An 18,426-nucleotide genomic window follows, 5' to 3' on the forward strand; every position below is an offset into this window, starting at 1 on the left:
ATGGTCTTATGGAAGGAATTACGTGATAGTGTCAGCACTTTACAAAAGACTGTTGACGACATGAGACAGCCGGCAAATCAGTTATTACCTGTACAGGCGTCTCAAACACCGTCAGGGGCTCTAAAGCGCCCGTTACCTCAGATGGTCGACACAGACCCAGACACGGACACTGACTCCAGTGTCGACGGTGAGGAAACAAACGTATTTTCCAGTAGGGCCACACGTTACATGATCACGGCAATGAAGGAGGTTTTGAACATTTCTGATACTACAAGTACCACAAAAAAGGGTATTATGTGGGGTGTGAAAAAACTATCCGTAGTTTTTCCTGAATCAAATGAATTAAATGAGGTGTGTGATGAAGCGTGGGTTTCCCCCGATAAAAAACTGCTAATTTCTAAAAAATTATTGGCATTATACCCTTTCCCGCCAGAGGTTAGGGCGCGTTGGGAAACACCCCCTAGGGTAGATAAGGCGCTCACACGCTTATCAAAACAAGTGGCGTTACCGTCTCCTGATACGGCCGCCCTCAAGGAACCAGCTGATAGGAAGCTGGAAAATATCCTAAAAAGTATATACACACATACTGGTATTATACTGCGACCAGCAATCGCCTCAGCCTGGATGTGCAGTGCTGGGGTGGCTTGGTCGGATTCCCTGACTGAAAATATTGATACCCTGGACAGGGACAGTATATTATTGACTATAGAGCATTTAAAGGATGCATTTCTATATATGCGAGATGCACAGAGGGATATTTGCACTCTGGCATCAAGAGTAAGTGCGCTGTCCATTTCTGCCAGAAGAGGGTTATGGACGCGACAGTGGTCAGGTGATGCGGATTCCAAACGGCATATGGAAGTATTGCTGTATAAAGGGGAGGAGTTATTTGGGGTCGGTCTATCGGACCTGGTGGCCACGGCAACGGCTGGGAAATCCACCTTTTTACCCCAGGTCACCTCTCAGCAGAAAAAGACACCGTCTTTTCAGGCTCAGTCCTTTCGTCCCCATAAGGGCAAGCGGGCAAAAGGCCACTCATATCTGCCCCGGGGCAGAGGAAGGGGAAAAAGACTGCAGCAGACAGCCTCTTCCCACGAACAGAAGCCCTCCCCCGCTTCTGCCAAGTCCTCAGCATGACGCTGGGGCCTTACAAGCGGACTCAGGTACGGTGGGGGCCCGTCTCAAGAATTTCAGCGCGCAGTGGGCTCACTCGCAAGTGGACCCCTGGATCCTGCAGGTAGTATCTCAGGGGTACAAATTGGAATTCGAGACGTCTCCCCCTCGCCGGTTCCTGAAGTCTGCTTTACCAACGTCTCCCTCCGACAGGGAGGCAGTATTGGAAGCCATTCACAAGCTGTATTCCCAGCAGGTGATAATCAAGGTACCCCTCCTACAACAGGGAAAGGGGTATTATTCCACGCTGTTTGTGGTACCGAAGCCGGACGGCTCGGTGAGACCTATTTTAAATCTGAAATCCTTGAACACTTACATACAAAGGTTCAAATTCAAGATGGAGTCACTCAGAGCAGTGATAGCGAACCTGGAAGAAGGGGACTATATGGTGTCTCTGGACATCAAGGATGCTTACCTCCATGTCCCAATTTGCCCTTCTCACCAAGGGTACCTCAGGTTTGTGGTACAGAACTGTCACTATCAGTTTCAGACACTGCCGTTTGGATTGTCCACGGCACCCCGGGTCTTTACCAAGGTAATGGCCGAAATGATGATTCTTCTTCGAAGAAAAGGCGTCTTAATTATCCCTTACTTGGACGATCTCCTGATAAGGGCAAGGTCCAGAGAACAGTTAGAGGTCGGAGTAGCACTATCTCAAGTAGTACTACGACAGCACGGGTGGATTCTAAATATTCCAAAATCGCAGCTGATTCCGACGACACGTCTGCTGTTCCTAGGGATGATTCTGGACACAGTCCAGAAAAAGGTGTTTCTCCCGGAGGAGAAAGCCAGGGAGTTATCCGACCTAGTCAGGAACCTCCTAAAACCAGGCCAAGTGTCAGTGCATCAATGCACAAGGGTCCTGGGAAAAATGGTGGCTTCTTACGAAGCGATTCCATTCGGCAGATTCCACGCAAGAACTTTTCAGTGGGATCTGCTGGACAAATGGTCCGGATCGCATCTTCAAATGCATCAGCGGATAACCCTGTCTCCAAGGACAAGGGTGTCTCTCCTGTGGTGGTTACAGAGTGCTCATTTTCTAGAGGGCCACAGATTCGGCATTCAGGACTGGGTCCTGGTGACCACGGATGCCAGCCTGAGAGGCTGGGGAGCAGTCACACAGGGAAGAAATTTCCAGGGCTTGTGGTCAAGCATGGAAACGTCACTTCACATAAATATCCTGGAACTAAGGGCCATTTACAATGCCCTAAGTCAGGCAAGGCCTCTGCTTCAGGGTCAGCCGGTGTTGATCCAGTCGGACAACATCACGGCAGTCGCCCACGTAAACAGACAGGGCGGCACAAGAAGCAGGAGGGCAATGACGGAAGTTGCAAGGATTCTTCGCTGGGCGGAAAATCATGTGATAGCACTGTCAGCAGTGTTCATTCCGGGAGTGGATGGGAAGCAGACTTCCTCAGCAGACACGACCTCCACCCGGGGGAGTGGGGACTTCACCCAGAAGTCTTCCACATGATTGTGAACCGTTGGGAAAAACCAAAGGTGGACATGATGGCGTCCCGCCTCAACAAAAAACTGGACAGATATTGCGCCAGGTCAAGGGACCCTCAGGCAATAGCTGTGGACGCTCTGGTAACACCGTGGGTGTACCAGTCAGTGTATGTGTTCCCTCCTCTGCCTCTCATACCCAAGGTACTGAGAATTATAAGAAGGAGAGGAGTAAGGACTATACTCGTGGCTCCGGATTGGCCAAGAAGGACTTGGTACCCGGAACTTCAAGAGATGCTCACGGAAGACCCGTGGCCTCTACCTCTAAGAAAGGACCTGCTCCAGCAGGGACCCTGTCTGTTCCAAGACTTACCGCGGCTGCGTTTGACGGCATGGCGGTTGAACGCCGGATCCTGAAGGAAAAAGGCATTCCGGATGAAGTCATCCCTACCCTGATCAAAGCCAGGAAGGATGTAACTGTGCAACATTATCACCGTATTTGGCGTAAATATGTTGCGTGGTGTGAGGCCAGGAAGGCCCCTACAGAGGAATTTCAACTGGGTCGTTTCCTGCATTTCCTGCAAACAGGACTGTCTATGGGCCTAAAATTAGGGTCCATTAAGGTTCAAATTTCGGCCCTGTCGATATTCTTCCAAAAAGAACTAGCTTCAGTTCCTGAAGTTCAGACGTTTGTCAAGGGGGTACTGCATATACAGCCTCCTTTTGTGCCTCCAGTGGCACCTTGGGATCTCAATATAGTTTTGGGGTTCCTAAAATCACATTGGTTTGAACCACTCACCACTGTGGACTTAAAATATCTCACATGGAAAGTGGTAATGCTGTTAGCCCTGGCTTCAGCCAGGCGTGTCTCAGAATTGGCGGCTTTATCCTATAAAAGCCCTTACCTAATTTTTCATACGGACAGGGCAGAATTGAGGACTCGTCCTCAATTTCTCCCTAAGGTGGTTACAGCGTTTCACTTAAACCAGCCTATTGTGGTACCTGCGGCTACTAGGGACTTGGAGGATTCCAAGTTGCTGGACGTAGTCAGGGCCCTGAAAATATATGTTTCCAGGACGGCTGGAGTCAGAAAATCTGACTCGCTGTTTATCCTGTATGCACCCAACAAGCTGGGTGCTCCTGCTTCTAAGCAGACTATTGCTCGTTGGATTTGTAGTACAATTCAGCTTGCACATTCTGTGGCAGGCCTGCCACAGCCAAAATCTGTAAAAGCCCATTCCACACGGAAAGTGGGCTCATCTTGGGCGGCTGCCCGAGGGGTCTCGGCTTTACAACTTTGCCGAGCAGCTACTTGGTCAGGGGCAAACACGTTTGCTAAATTCTACAAATTTGATACCCTGGCTGAGGAGGACCTGGAGTTCTCTCATTCGGTGCTGCAGAGTCATCCGCACTCTCCCGCCCGTTTGGGAGCTAAGAATTTACTTACCGATAATTCTATTTCTCATAGTCCGTAGTGGATGCTGGGCGCCCATCCCAAGTGCGGATTGTCTGCAATACTTGTACATAGTTATTGTTACAAAAATCGGGTTATTATTGTTGTGAGCCATCTTTTCAGAGGCTCCTCTGTTATCATGCTGTTAACTGGGTTCAGATCACAAGTTGTACGGTGTGATTGGTGTGGCTGGTATGAGTCTTACCTGGGATTCAAAATCCTTCCTTATTGTGTACGCTCGTCCGGGCACAGTATCCTAACTGAGGCTTGGAGGAGGGTCATGGGGGGAGGAGCCAGTGCACACCAGGTAGTCCTAAAGCTTTTACTTTTGTGCCCAGTCTCCTGCGGAGCCGCTATTCCCCATGGTCCTTTCGGAGTCCCCAGCATCCACTACGGACTATGAGAAATAGAATTATCGGTAAGTAAATTCTTATTATTAATTACGGATAACCCCCAGGCTAGACTTTAGTTCTAGTCCTGTAGAGGCGTGGTAATATGTTTCTGGTGTACATGGATATTTATTAAATATGTATGTTTTCTAGTAGGTGAAAATTTTCAGTTTCACCAACTGATGTAGAAATTTGGGGCTAATAAATAGGCCCGTTAGTGAGAAATCACCCTGCCAAACTGCAACACAGTTTGTGTTTGAGCACTTGTGTGTTAGGACACCTGCAAGGAGATATTTAAACACCACGGTGGGGGTAGGTTTTCTAAGGCACAATTTATCAAAACTGTCCTTGATCGCAAACTCAATAAACTGCATCTTATTGGGGCGTGGCCTGGGTGGGCATGGAGTAAGACGTAAGTCTTACTGCTTTCCAGCCCGATAACTCTGTTTACCTATCCTGTGGCCTCTGAAAGACTCATTATCCATTTTCTTTTCATGCTGGCGTGCGACTTCCTGCCACTCTATACTGACCAAAGGGTCTTCTCCAACTCCAGACGCCTGATTGCCATCTTTACCGGCTCTTCTGCTCAGGCTTGGACTGGGCTCTGGGGCATTTAGGGTAATCCCCGGTAGGCCCATGAAATTCATAGCCATGCCCTCTATCGCTGGAGGGTGAGGCCTAGAAAAGGTCACAGGGGATGGTTCATTATAGCAGGCTACACAGTGCAGCTGCTTGCACTGGGCTGTCTGTCCTTATGTATGTATATTCTATGTGTGTGTATATACATATATGTTTGTGTTCTATTTATGTGTTTGTATACTATGTATACAGTATATATGTACGTATGTATGCCATGCATATAGTTAACGTTCAACACTTCAGCTGCTATGTAATTTCACATCTCAGCATGCCATGCCACCCGTACACGAGGGTGCTGCTATAGGAGCCTGGCTTACCTCTGTCGTTCTCTCTCTGGCTCACTGCTGTTGCCAGAATCAGTGGGGTTGGGTGCTTTACGGGGGGGGAGTCCAGGGCTCTGAAGCAAGTCCTGATAGTTTAAGGGAATTTCCCATTTTTCTCATAGCCCTTGGGACTGCTTCTATTGAAATTAACGCTGCTGAATTTCTCCCTGGCGATTAGATAGGAAAATCCTTGCAGCTGTGGAAATTTGCTTTCAATTGGATATGCAATGGCAGGGGCCTATGTGGATTATTGATAAAGTCGCATCCATTCCGACATGCATTTGTCGGAATGGATCCGACAAGAACTATTCAATGAACGGCCAAATTCGACAGGAATTTTCCATTCCTGAGCATCTCAATCCAACTTTAAAAAAGTTGGATTGAGATGATGGAGCTGAGAGGGGAAGAGCAGTGGGGAGACGGGGGAGAGCAGCGGCTACAGCATAGCATGAGGATGGTGCACCACCGCCAGACCTCACGGCAGCGTCCACCCAGCTCCAGCAAGCGGGACCTCGCTTGCTGGAGCCGGTTGGGCGCTGCCGTGAGCGGCGACGGTGCCCCATCCTCCTGCTACGCTGCTGTAGCCGCTGCTCTCCCCCGTCTCCCCGCTTCTCTCTCCCGTCTCCTCCTCTCAGCTCCCTCATCTCAATCCGATTCTTTTTAAAGTCGGCATTGAGATGGAAACGGGACCAAAACCTGTTGGATTTGGCCCCGTTGCCGACAGAAGCACGCTGATCGGCCGTTATTCCGCCGATCCACGTTTTCTGACAAGTCGGGAATGGCCGACTTGTCGGAAAAAAACAGACCCCAATGAATAGGTCGGAACAGCTTCTGACCTAAATCTGTCGGAAGCTGCCGTCTTTCCGACAAGACGGCAGCTTCTGACACTTCTTGCTACTATAAGGGCACCAATTATTGCTACTATAATAAGAGAGTCACCGATTATTGATATTTTGAATAAAGTGGGTACAGATTATAATAAAAGGGTTATAGATTATTGATATTGTGTTAATGTGGAATGACCACACTCCTCCAATTGATGGCCATAGCTACCCAGAGCTGGTCACACACTTTAGGCAGGCCCCTGCCATTGCATTCCCTGTGGGCCCTTTAGGACCCAGTCTGACACTGCCTCCACTGACCGTGAAGGTCTCTCTGGCTGTTTAGTCCTCCCTGATGGTGGACAGTCTCCCCCTGGGTCTCGCTGTTTCCTGTGCCAGTGTTGCTTTTGATCCCCAGGTGGTGCCGCCTCGCTGCGCATTTCTCCTGCAAGCCGAAGCCTTTTTGGATCCTGAGCTCTGCTCCACAGTGCTTCCGTGTGCTTTGCCGGGTACCATTGCTCCGCTGACCTGCTTGCTTGAGGGACATCATCTAGCGCCTGGCGGCTTCTGATTGCGGCTTCCTCCATTGTGACTTCTGCTCCTGCACTGGGGTTCTGTTCTGCTGTCTGCTCCTGCACACTGGTCACGTCTCAGCTGCTGGGGTCTTCTGTCTGCTGCCATTTTGAATGCCGTATCGTGTGTCTGTGGGGCCCTGGTGACTGCTGCTTAGTGTGCTGTCCCGCTTTCTAGTTCCTGTGATACTGGACACACTGATCTCCTTGAGGTCTGCTGGTATTAAGCTGTAATCATTTCTTTACCTGCTCTGTTGATCTGGTCACCCCAGTTTCCGGCTCAGTGCTACTCTGGGGTATCCAACTCCTGATACCCGCTGCAGCCTGGTTGTCTTTTGCTTGAACTTTTCCCTTCACTCGTTGATCTGTCTCGCTGGCTCTATATTTCTATCTTCAGTTCAGTGTGACCCTGTGTAGCTCCTGACTATACCTTCAGTCTCCTGTTCAGGGCTTCCTTGTGGAACTTTTCTGTTATCTTACATTGGCTGTATCTTCTGACCATGCTATGGAACAGCTTCTCCAAGCCATTTACCACTTAGAAAGCAGACTGACGGCTGAGATAGCTGAATTATCTGTGGCTGTCCATTTCCAGTTAAAATATGCAGGAGATGGAGGATGGGTCTGGTGAGCCCGAGTACTGTAATTCTATCCTGGAGGACTGTGGTGTCTCTGTCCGTGGCCAGTTGATCTCCTTGGACTCCCACTTGAGAACATACCAGCCCAATCTTCTTGAATGTTTGGGTCACCTTCGCTGCGATAGCTTTCACCTGGTTAAACTTATGTTCTGTTTTATTTTTGTTTTTGTATTCTGTTTTGATTTGAGTGCACCTGCGCTGCTATTGTTTTTTCTTTACTCTGTTATGGCAAGGTTCTATCCATTACGCTCTTATATTTTACTTGAATGTTTATATAAGGTCCATTCCTGTTTACTTGTGCATGTATTTTCCCAGTATGTACAAAGTTTTCTCCAAGTATATTTTTAGAGATATATTTTTGTATAGATTTGATATTTTTTTTATACTTATATATTGTATATTTTTAATTTTTTATTTTATAATATATTTTAGCTATTATTTTAGATTTATATAGACTGTAAGCTCCTATGGGGCAGGGACTGACTTGTTTTCTCTATACAGACCGCTCTGCATTTATTTGTGGTACTATATAAAGAAACAACAATAATAAATATGCACGTATATCATGAACATATTATCGCGCCTCTAATTTTTTTTTCAGGTGGACCATCTTCGTGCTTGAATTGTGAGGTCATCAGCCACCAACCTACATCTCCGGGGCTTCTGTGAGGTCATCTTTACTCTGAAGATAGAACCGCAGGAGTAGCAGACTCAAGACAGGTAATTAATATTGGGGGTAATTCCAAGTTGATCGCAGCAGGATTTTTGTTAGCAATTGGGCAAAACCATGTGCACTGCAGGGGAGGCAGATATAACATGTGCAGAGAGAGTTAGATTTGGGTAGGGTGTGTTCAATCTGCAATCTAATTTGCAGTGTAAAAATAAAGCAGCCAGTATTTACCCTGCACAGAAATAAAATAACCCACCCAAATCTAACTCTTTCTGCACATGTTATATCTGCCTCCCCTGCAGTGCACATGGTTTTGCCCAATTGCTATCAAAAATCCTGCTGCGATCAACTTGGAATTACCCCCATTATTATTAATTACGGATAACCCTCAGGCTAGACTTTAGTTCTAGTCCTGTAGAGGCGTGGTAATATGTTTCTGGTGTACATGGATATTTATTAAATATGTATGTTTTCTAGTGGGAGAAAATTTTCATTTTCACCAACTGATGTAGAAATTTGGGGCTAATAAATAGGCCTCTTAGTGAGAAATCACCCTGCCAAACGGCAACACAGTTTGTGTTTGAGCGCTTGTGTGTTAGGACACCTGCAAGGAGATATTTAAACACCACGGTGGGGGTAGGTTTTCTAAGGCACAATTTATCAAAACTGTCCTTGATCGCAACCTTAATAAACTGCGTCTTATTGGGGTGTGGCCTGGGTGGGCATGGAGTAAGACGTAAGTCTTACTGCTTTCCAGCCTGATAACTCTGTTTACCTATCCTGTGGCCTCTGAAAGACTCATTATCCATTTTCTTTTCATGCTGGCGTGCGACTTCCTGCCACTCTATACTGACCAAAGGGTCTTCTCCACCTCCAGACGCCTGATTGCCATCTTTACCGGCTCTTCTGCTCAGGCTTGGGCTGGGCTGTGGGGCATTTAGGGTAATCCCCGGTAGGCCCATGAAATTCATAGCCATGCCCTCTATTGCTGGAGGGTGAGGCCTAGAAAAGGTCACAGGGGATGGTTCATTATAGCAGGCTACACAGTGCAGCTGCTTGCACTGGGCTGTCTGTCCTTATGTATGTATATTCTATGTGTGTGTATATACATATATGTTTGTGTACTATTTATGTGTTTGTATACTATGTATACAGTATATATGTACGTATGTATGCCATGCATATAGTTAACGTTCAACACTTCAGCTGCTTTGTAATTTCACATCTCAGCATGCCATGCCACCCGTACAAGAGGGTGCTGCTATAAGAGCTTGGCTACCTCTGTCGTTCTCTCTCTGGCTCACTGCTGTTGCCAGGATCAGTGGGGATGGGTGCTTTACAGGGGGGGTGTCCAGGGCTCTGAAGCAAGTCCTGATAGTTTAAGGGAATTTCCCATTTCTCTGACGTCCTAGTGGATGCTGGGAACTCCGTAAGGACCATGGGGAATAGCGGCTCCGCAGGAGTCTGGGCACAACTAAAAGAAAGCTTTTAGACTACCTGTTGTGCACTGGCTCCTCCCACTATGACCCTCCTCCAAGCCTCAGTTATATTTTTGTGCCCGGCCGAGCTGGATGCACACTAGGGGCTCTCCTGAGCTCTTAGAAAGAAAGTATAATTTAGGTTTTTTATTTTACAGTGAGACCTGCTGGCAACAGGCTCACTGCAACGAGGGACTAAGGGGAGAAGAAGCGAACCTACCTGCTTGCAGCTAGCTTGGGCTTCTTAGGCTACTGGACACCATTAGCTCCAGAGGGATCGACCGCATAGAACTGGCCTTGGTGTTCGGTCCCGGAGCCGCGCCGCCGTCCCCCTCCACAGAGCCAGAAGCAAGAAGAAGTCCGGAAAATCGGCGGCATGAAGACTTATGTCTTCACCAAGGTAGCGCACAGCACTGCAGCTGTGCGCCATTGCTCCTCATACACACTTCACACTCCGGTCACTGAGGGTGCAGGGCGCTGGGGGGGGGGCGCCCTGAGCAGCAATAAAAACACCTTGGCTGGCAAAACAATCACAATATATAGCCCCAGAGGCTATATATGTGATAATTACCCCTGCCAGAATCCTTAAAAAAGCGGGAGAAAAGTCCGCGAAAAAGGGGCGGAGCTATCTCCCTCAACACACTGGCGCCATTTCTCCCTCACAGTTCCGCTGGAAGGAAGCTCCCTGGCTCTCCCCTGCAGTCTACACTACAGAAAAGGGTAAAAAAGAGAGGGGGGGGCACTAAATTTAGGCGCAGTAAATATTATAGCAGCTATAGGGGACATAATTCAGTTAGTCCCTGCATTATATAGCGCTCTGGTGTGTGCTGGCATACTCTCTCTCTGTCTCCCCAAAGGGCTTCTGTGGGGTCCTGTCCTTTGTTAGAGCATTCCCGGTGTGTGTGCGGTGTGTCGGTACAGCTGTGTTGACATGTTTGATGAGGAAAATTATGTGGAGGCGGAGCAGATGCCTACAGAAGTGATGTCACCCCCTGCGGGGCAGACACCTGAGTGGATGGTTTTATGGAAGGAATTACGTGCAAGTGTCGACTCCTTACACAAAAAATTTGGCGACATGCCAAATGCGGGACAGCCGGCTTCTCAGCTCGTGCCTGCCCAGGTGTCTCAAAGGCCATCAGGGGCTCTAAAACGCCCGCTACCTCAGATGGCAGACGCAGATGTCGACACGGATACTGATACCAGTGTCGACGACGATGAGTCAAATCTAATGTCCACTAGGGCCATTCGTTGCATGATTGAGGCAATGAAGGAGGTATTACACATTTCGGATATAAACCCAGGTACCACTAAAAAGGGTATTATGTTTGGGGAGAAAAAACTATCCGTAGTTTTTCCCCCATCTGAAGAATTAAATGAAGTGTGTGAAGAAGCGTGGGCTTTCCCCGATAAAAGATTGGTAATTCCTAAAAAATTACTAATGGCGTTCCCTTTCCCGCCAGAGGATAGGGCACGTTGGGAAACACCTCCTAGGGTGGATAAAGCACTCACACGTTTGTCTAAAAAGGTGGCACTTCCGTCTCCGGATACGGCCACCCTAAAGGAGCCTGCGGATAGAAAGCAGGAGGCGATCCTGAAGTCTGTATATACACACTCAGGCATTATACTTAGACCAGCTATTGCGTCAGCATGGATGTGCAGTGCTGCCCCTGCATGGTCAGATTCCCTGTCAGAAAATATTGACACCCTAGACAGGGACACTATTCTCCTAACCATAGATCATATAAAAGACTCAGTCTTATACATGAGAGATGCACAGAGGGAGATCTGCCGGCTGGCATCTAAAATAAGTGCATTGTCCATTTCTGCTAGGAGAGGCTTATGGACTCGGCAGTGGACAGGGGATGCAGATTCCAAAAGGCACATGGAAGTTTTGCCTTATAAGGGTGAGGAGTTATTCGGGGATGGTCTCTCGGACCTAGTTTCCACAGCGACAGCTGGGAAGTCAGCATTTTTACCCCAGGTTCCCTCACAGCCTAAAAAAGCGCCGTTTTATCAAGTACAGTCCTTTCGGACCCAGAGAAACAGGCGAGGAAAAGGCGGGTCCTTTCTGTCCAGAGGCAGAGGTAGGGGAAAAAGGCTGCAACAAACAGCAGGTTCCCAGGAGCAAAAGTCCTCCCCCGCTTCTTCCAAGTCCGCCGCATGACGGTGGGGCTCCACAGGCGGAGCCAGGTACGGTGGGGGGCCGCCTCAAAAATTTCAGCGATCAGTGGGCTCGCTCACAGGTGGATCCCTGGATCTTGCAAGTAGTATCTCAGGGGTACAGACTGGAATTCGAGGCGTCTCCCCCCTGCCGTTTCCTCAAATCTGCCTTGCCAACAACTCCCTCAGGCAGGGAGGCTGTGCTAGAGGCAATTCACAAGCTGTATTCCCAGCAGGTGATAGTCAAGGTGCCCCTACTTCAACAAGGACGGGGTTACTATTCCACACTGTTTGTGGTACCGAAACCGGACGGTTCGGTGAGACCTATTTTAAATTTGAAATCCTTGAACACATACATAAAAAAGTTCAAGTTCAAGATGGAATCGCTCAGGGCGGTTATTGCAAGCCTGGAGGAGGGGGATTACATGGTATCCCTGGACATCAAGGATGCTTACCTGCATGTCCCCATTTATCATCCTCACCAGGAGTACCTCAGATTTGCGGTACAAAATTGCCATTACCAATTCCAGACGCTGCCGTTTGGACTGTCCACGGCACCGAGGGTGTTTACCAAAGTAATGGCGGAAATGATGATACTCCTTCGAAAAAAGGGAGTTTTAATTATCCCGTACTTGGACGATCTCCTAATAAAGGCGAGATCCAGGGAGCAGTTGTTGGTAGGAGTAGCACTATCTCAGGAGGTGCTACACCAGCACGGTTGGATTCTGAATATTCCAAAGTCACAGCTGGTTCCGACGACACGTCTACTGTTCCTGGGAATGATTTTGGACACAGTCCAGAAAAAAGTGTTTCTCCCGGAGGAGAAAGCCAAGGAGCTGTCATCTCTAGTCAGAGATCTCCTGAAACCAAAACAGGTGTCGGTGCATCACTGCACGCGAGTCCTGGGAAAGATGGTGGCTTCTTACGAAGCAATTCCTTTCGGCAGGTTCCATGCCAGAATCTTTCAGTGGGACCTGTTGGACCAATGGTCCGGATCGCATCTTCAGATGCATCGGCTAATAACCCTGTCTCCAAGAACCAGGGTGTCTCTGCTGTGGTGGCTGCAGAGTGCTCATCTCCTAGAGGGCCGCAGATTCGGCATACAGGACTGGGTCCTGGTGACCACGGATGCCAGCCTTCGAGGCTGGGGGGCAGTCACACAGGGAATAAATTTCCAAGGACTATGGTCGAGTCAGGAGACTTCCTTACACATAAATATTCTAAAACTAAGGGCCATTTACAATGCCCTAAGTCAGGCAAAACCCCTGCTTCTACACCAGCCGGTACTGATCCAGTCAGACAACATCACGGCGGTCGCCCATGTAAACCGACAGGGCGGCACAAGAAGCAGGACGGCAATGGCAGAAGCCACAAGGATTCTCCGATGGGCGGAAAATCACGTGCTAGCACTGTCAGTAGTGTTCATTCCGGGAGTGGACAACTGGGAAGCAGACTTCCTCAGCAGGCACGACCTCCACCCGGGAGAGTGGGGACTTCATCCAGAAGTCTTCACACTGATTGTAAATCGTTGGGAACGGCCACAGGTGGACATGATGGCGTCCCGCCTAAACAAAAAACTGGAGAGATATTGCGCCAGGTCAAGGGACCCTCAGGCGAAAGCGGTGGACGCTCTAGTGACACCGTAGGTGTACCCGTCAGTTTATGTGTTCCCTCCTCTGCCTCTCATACCAAAGGTACTGAGAATAATAAGAAAACGAGGAGTAAGGACAATACTCGTGGTTCCGGATTGGCCAAGAAGAGCTTGGTACCCGGAACTTCAAGAGATGATCTCAGAGGACCCATGGCCTCTGCCGCTCAGACAGGACCTGCTGCAGCAGGGGCCCTGTCTGTTCCAAGACTTACCGCGGCTGCGTTTGACGGCATGGCGGTTGAACGCCGGATCCTAAAGGAAAAGGGCATTCCGGAGGATGTCATTCCTACGCTGATTAAAGCCAGGAAAGATGTAACGGTTAAACATTATCACCGCATATGGCGGAAATATGTTGCTTGGTGTGAGGCCAATAAGGCCCCAACAGAGGAATTTCAGCTGGGTCGATTTCTGCACTTCCTACAGGCAGGAGTGACTATGGGCCTAAAATTAGGCTCCATTAAGGTACAGATATCGGCTCTGTCGATTTTCTTCCAAAAAGAACTAGCTTCACTACCTGAAGTTCAGACATTTGTAAAAGGAGTGCTGCATATTCAGCCCCCCTTTGTGCCTCCAGTGGCACCCTGGGATCTCAACGTGGTGTTGAATTTCCTAAAATCACATTGGTTTGAGCCACTAAAGACCGTGGATCTAAAATATCTCACGTGGAAAGTGGTCATGTTATTGGCCTTGGCTTCGGCCAGGCGTGTATCAGAATTGTCGGCTTTGTCATTTAAAAGTCCTTATCTGATTTTCCATATGGATAGGGCAGAATTGAGGACTCGTCCCCATTTTCTCCCTAAGGTGGTATCTGCTTTTCACTTGAACCAACCTATTGTAGTGCCTGCGGCTACTAGCGACTTGGAGGATTCCAAGTTACTGGACGTAGTCAGGGCCTTAAAAATTTATGTTTCCAGGACGGCTGGAGTCAGGAAAACTGACTCGCTATTTATCCTGTATGCACCCAACAAACTGGGTGCTCCTGCTTCTAAGCAGACTATTGCTCGCTGGATTTGTAGCACAATTCAGCTGGCGCATTCTGCGGCTGGACTGCCGCATCCTAAATCAGTAAAAGCCCATTCTACAAGGAAGGTGGGCTCATCTTGGGCGGCTGCCCGAGGGGTCTCGGCTTTACAACTTTGCCGAGCTGCTACTTGGTCAGGGGCAAACACGTTTGCAAAATTCTACAAATTTGATACCCTGGCTGAGGAGGACCTTGAGTTCTCTCATTCGGTGCTGCAGAGTCATCCGCACTCTCCCGCCCGTTTGGGAGCTTTGGTATAATCCCCATGGTCCTTACGGAGTTCCCAGCATCCACTAGGACGTCAGAGAAAATAAGAATTTACTCACCGGTAATTCTATTTCTTGTAGTCCGTAGTGGATGCTGGGCGCCCCTCCCAAGTGCGGATTGTCTGCAATACTTGTACATAGTTGTTGTTCACAAAAGGGTTATTGTTATGAGCCATCTGTTGAGAGGCTCAGTTAAATTTCATACTGTTAACTGGATATGGTATCACGAGTTATACGGTGTGATTGGTGTGGCTGGTATGAGTCTTACCCGGGATTCAAAATCCTTCCTTATTGTGTCAGCTCTTCCGGGCACAGTATCCTAACTGAGGCTTGGAGGAGGGTCATAGTGGGAGGAGCCAGTGCACACCAGGTAGTCTAAAAGCTTTCTTTTAGTTGTGCCCAGACTCCTGCGGAGCCGCTATTCCCCATGGTCCTTACGGAGTTCCCAGCATCCACTACGGACTACGAGAAATAGAATTACCGGTGAGTAAATTCTTATTTTTTCTCATAGCCCTTGGGACTGCTTCTATTGAAATTAACGCTGCTGAATTTCTCCCTGGCGATTAGATAGGAAAATCCTTGCAGCTGTGGAAATTTGCTTTCAATTGGATATGCAATGGCAGGGGCCTATGTGGATTATTGCTAAAGTCGCATCCATTCCGACATGCATTTGTCGGAATGGATCCGACAAGAACTATTCAATGAACGGCCAAATTCGACAGGAATTGTCCATTCCTGAGCATCTCAATCCGACTTTAAAAAAAGTTGGATTGAGATGATGGAGCTGAGAGGGGGAGAGCAGTGGGGAGACGGGGGAGAGCAGCGGCTACAGCAGCGTAGCATGAGGATGGTGCACCACCGCCAGACCTCACGGCAGCGTCCACCCAGCTCCAGCAAGCGGGACCTCGCTTGCTGGAGCCGGATGGGCGCTGCCGTGAGCGGCGGCGGTGCCCCATCCTCCTGCTACGCTGCTGTAGCCGCTGCTCTCCCCCGTCTCCCTGCTTCTCTCTCCCGTCTCCTCCTCTCAGCTCCCTCATCTCAATCCGATTTTTTTTAAAGTCGGAATTGAGATGGAAACGGGGCCAAAACCTGTTGGATTTGGCCCCGTTTCCGACAGAAGCACGCTGATAGGCGGCTATTCTTTCCTACAAGACGGCAGCTTCCGACACTTATTGCTACTATAAGGGCACCAATTTTTGCTACTATAATAAGAGAGTCACCGATTATTGATATTTTGAATAAAGTGGGCACAGATTATAATAAAAGGGTTATAGATTATTGATATTGTGTAAATGTGGAATGACAACACTCCTCCAATTGATGGCCACAGCTACCCAGAGCTGGTCACACACTTTAGGCAGGCCCCTGCCATTGCATTCCCCTGTGGGCCCTTTAGGACCCAGTCTGACACTGCCTCCACTGACCGTGAAGGTCTCTCTGGCTGTTTAGTCCTCCCTGATGGTGGACAGTCTCCCCCTGGGTCTCGCTGTTTCCTGTGCCAGTGTTGCTTTTGATCCCCAGGTGGTGCCACCTCGCTGCGCATTCTCCTGCAAGCCGCAGCCTTTTTGGATCCTGAGCTTCGCTCCACAGTGCTTCCGTGTGCTTTGCCGGGTACCATTGCTCCGCTGACCTGCTGGCTTAAGGGACATCATCTAGCGCCTGGCGGCTTCTGATTGCTGCTTCCTCCATTGTGACTTCTGCTCCTGCACTGAGGTTCTGTTCTGCTGTCTGCTCCTGCACACTGGTCACGTCTCCGCTGCTGGGGTCTTCTGTCTGCTGCCATTTTGAATGCCGTATCGTGTGTCTGTGGGGCCCTGGTGACTGCTGCTTAGTGTGCTGTCCCGCTTTCTAGTTCCTGTGATACTGGACACACTGATCTCCTTGAGGTCTGCTGGTATTAAGCTGTAATCATTTCTTTACCTGCTCTGTTGATCTGGTCACCCCAGTTTCCGTCTCAGTGCTACTCTGGGGTATCCAACTCCTGATACCCGCTGCAGCCTGGTTGTCTTTTGCTTGAACTTTTCCCTTCACTCGTTGATCTGTCTCGCTGGCTCTATATTTCTATCTTCAGTTCAGTGTGACCCTGTGTAGCTCCTGACTATACCTTCAGTCTCCTGTTCAGGGCTTCCTTGTGGAACTTTTCTGTTATCTTACATTGGCTGTATCTTCTGACCATGCTATGGAACAGCTTCTCCAAGCCATTTACCACTTAGAAAGCAGACTGACGGCTGAGATAGCTGAATTATCTGTGGCTGTCCATTTCCAGTTAAAATATGCAGGAGATGGAGGATGGGTCTGGTGAGCCCAAGTACTGTAATTCTATCCTGGAGGACTGTGGTGTCTCTGTCCGTGGCCAGTTGATCTCCTTGGACTCTCACTTGAGAACATACCAGCCCAATCTTCTGGGATATTTGGGTCACCTTCGCTGCGATAGCTTTCACCTGGTTGAACTTATTGTTTCGATCCTGATGCTCAGGACAGGGGAGATCTTATGCAGTGAGTCCAGAGCACCAGGACGTGATGCTGGGATAGGGAAAAGGAATGGAAATAGCCCCTAGCACCCTACCTCCGTTGTCTTACCCGTGTTGTCAATTCACGCCTGAATGACTATGGTTTCTTGGGCCCACGGCAGCCGCGTTTGAAGGGCGGATTAGGTCTGCCCAACTCCGATGCTCCCAGGTCTTAAAGAGAGACAAAGCGTGAACTGAGACAGGGTAATAACAAGGGGACCTCTAACTGAAACAACCAAGCTAGGGGCTACTAACTACCTAAAAACTAAACGTATGTGCGGCACGCCGCCAAAGGAAAAGAACTACAAAGGATACCACTGTCCACTCCCCCACACGGCACCGCCGAGTTCCGGGGAGGACAGTGAAAGCGTAAACCTCCGCAAAAGCACCAACTTAAAGAAACGCAAATACTAAGCGGACTAGGCCGCAACACGCGGCAGAAGCCGCTACTCACGAAACCGGGCGAGAACCCCAGATGACAGTAACAGGTTCACAAGGACCAGAAGGATTCCCAGGACCGGCTTCAGAACTCCAGAATACAAGAGGGCAGGGAGCAGGATCGACCAGATGCAGCTGACCGGGAACAAACTTCTACAAGGCAGGAACAGCATACAGAAAACTACCACCGGCGTTTGTGTGAGACACTGAGGAGGCATATAACAGGGAACCCTCCAATGGCAGTACAGAGCCTAATTGATAAATGTCGTGCAGCTGCCTTGCTGCACGACCAGGGGAGAACAGGTGAGTAATCTTATGGCAACGGGGAACGCGGTCCACCTGTGGCGTCCCCGTTGCCATGGACCCGGCGGTCCTGCACGCACGGCGTCCTAGCGTTGCCAGGGACCCGGCGGCTATCGCGCGCACGGCGTCCCGGCGTTGCTAGGCACCGTGCGCAAGCAGGGAGAGAGAGAGGCGCGGTGGCCGTGACCGCTGCTCTGTCAGGGCACGGCCGAACACCGCCGCGCCTAACACTTATGTTCTGTTTTATTTTTGTTTTTGTATTCTGTTTTGATTTGAGTGCACCTGCGCTGCTATTGTTTTTTCTTTACTCTGTTATGGCAAGGTTCTATCCATTACGCTCTTATATTTTACTTGAATGTTTATATAAGGTCCATTCCTGTTTACTTGTGCATGTATTTTCCCAGTATGTACAAAGTTTTCTCCAAGTATATTTTTAGAGATATATTTTTGTATAGATTTTATATATTTTTTATACTTA

The sequence above is a fragment of the Pseudophryne corroboree genome, chromosome 6, assembly GCF_028390025.1.
Source record: "Pseudophryne corroboree isolate aPseCor3 chromosome 6, aPseCor3.hap2, whole genome shotgun sequence".
NCBI classification, from domain to species: Eukaryota; Metazoa; Chordata; class Amphibia; order Anura; family Myobatrachidae; genus Pseudophryne; species Pseudophryne corroboree.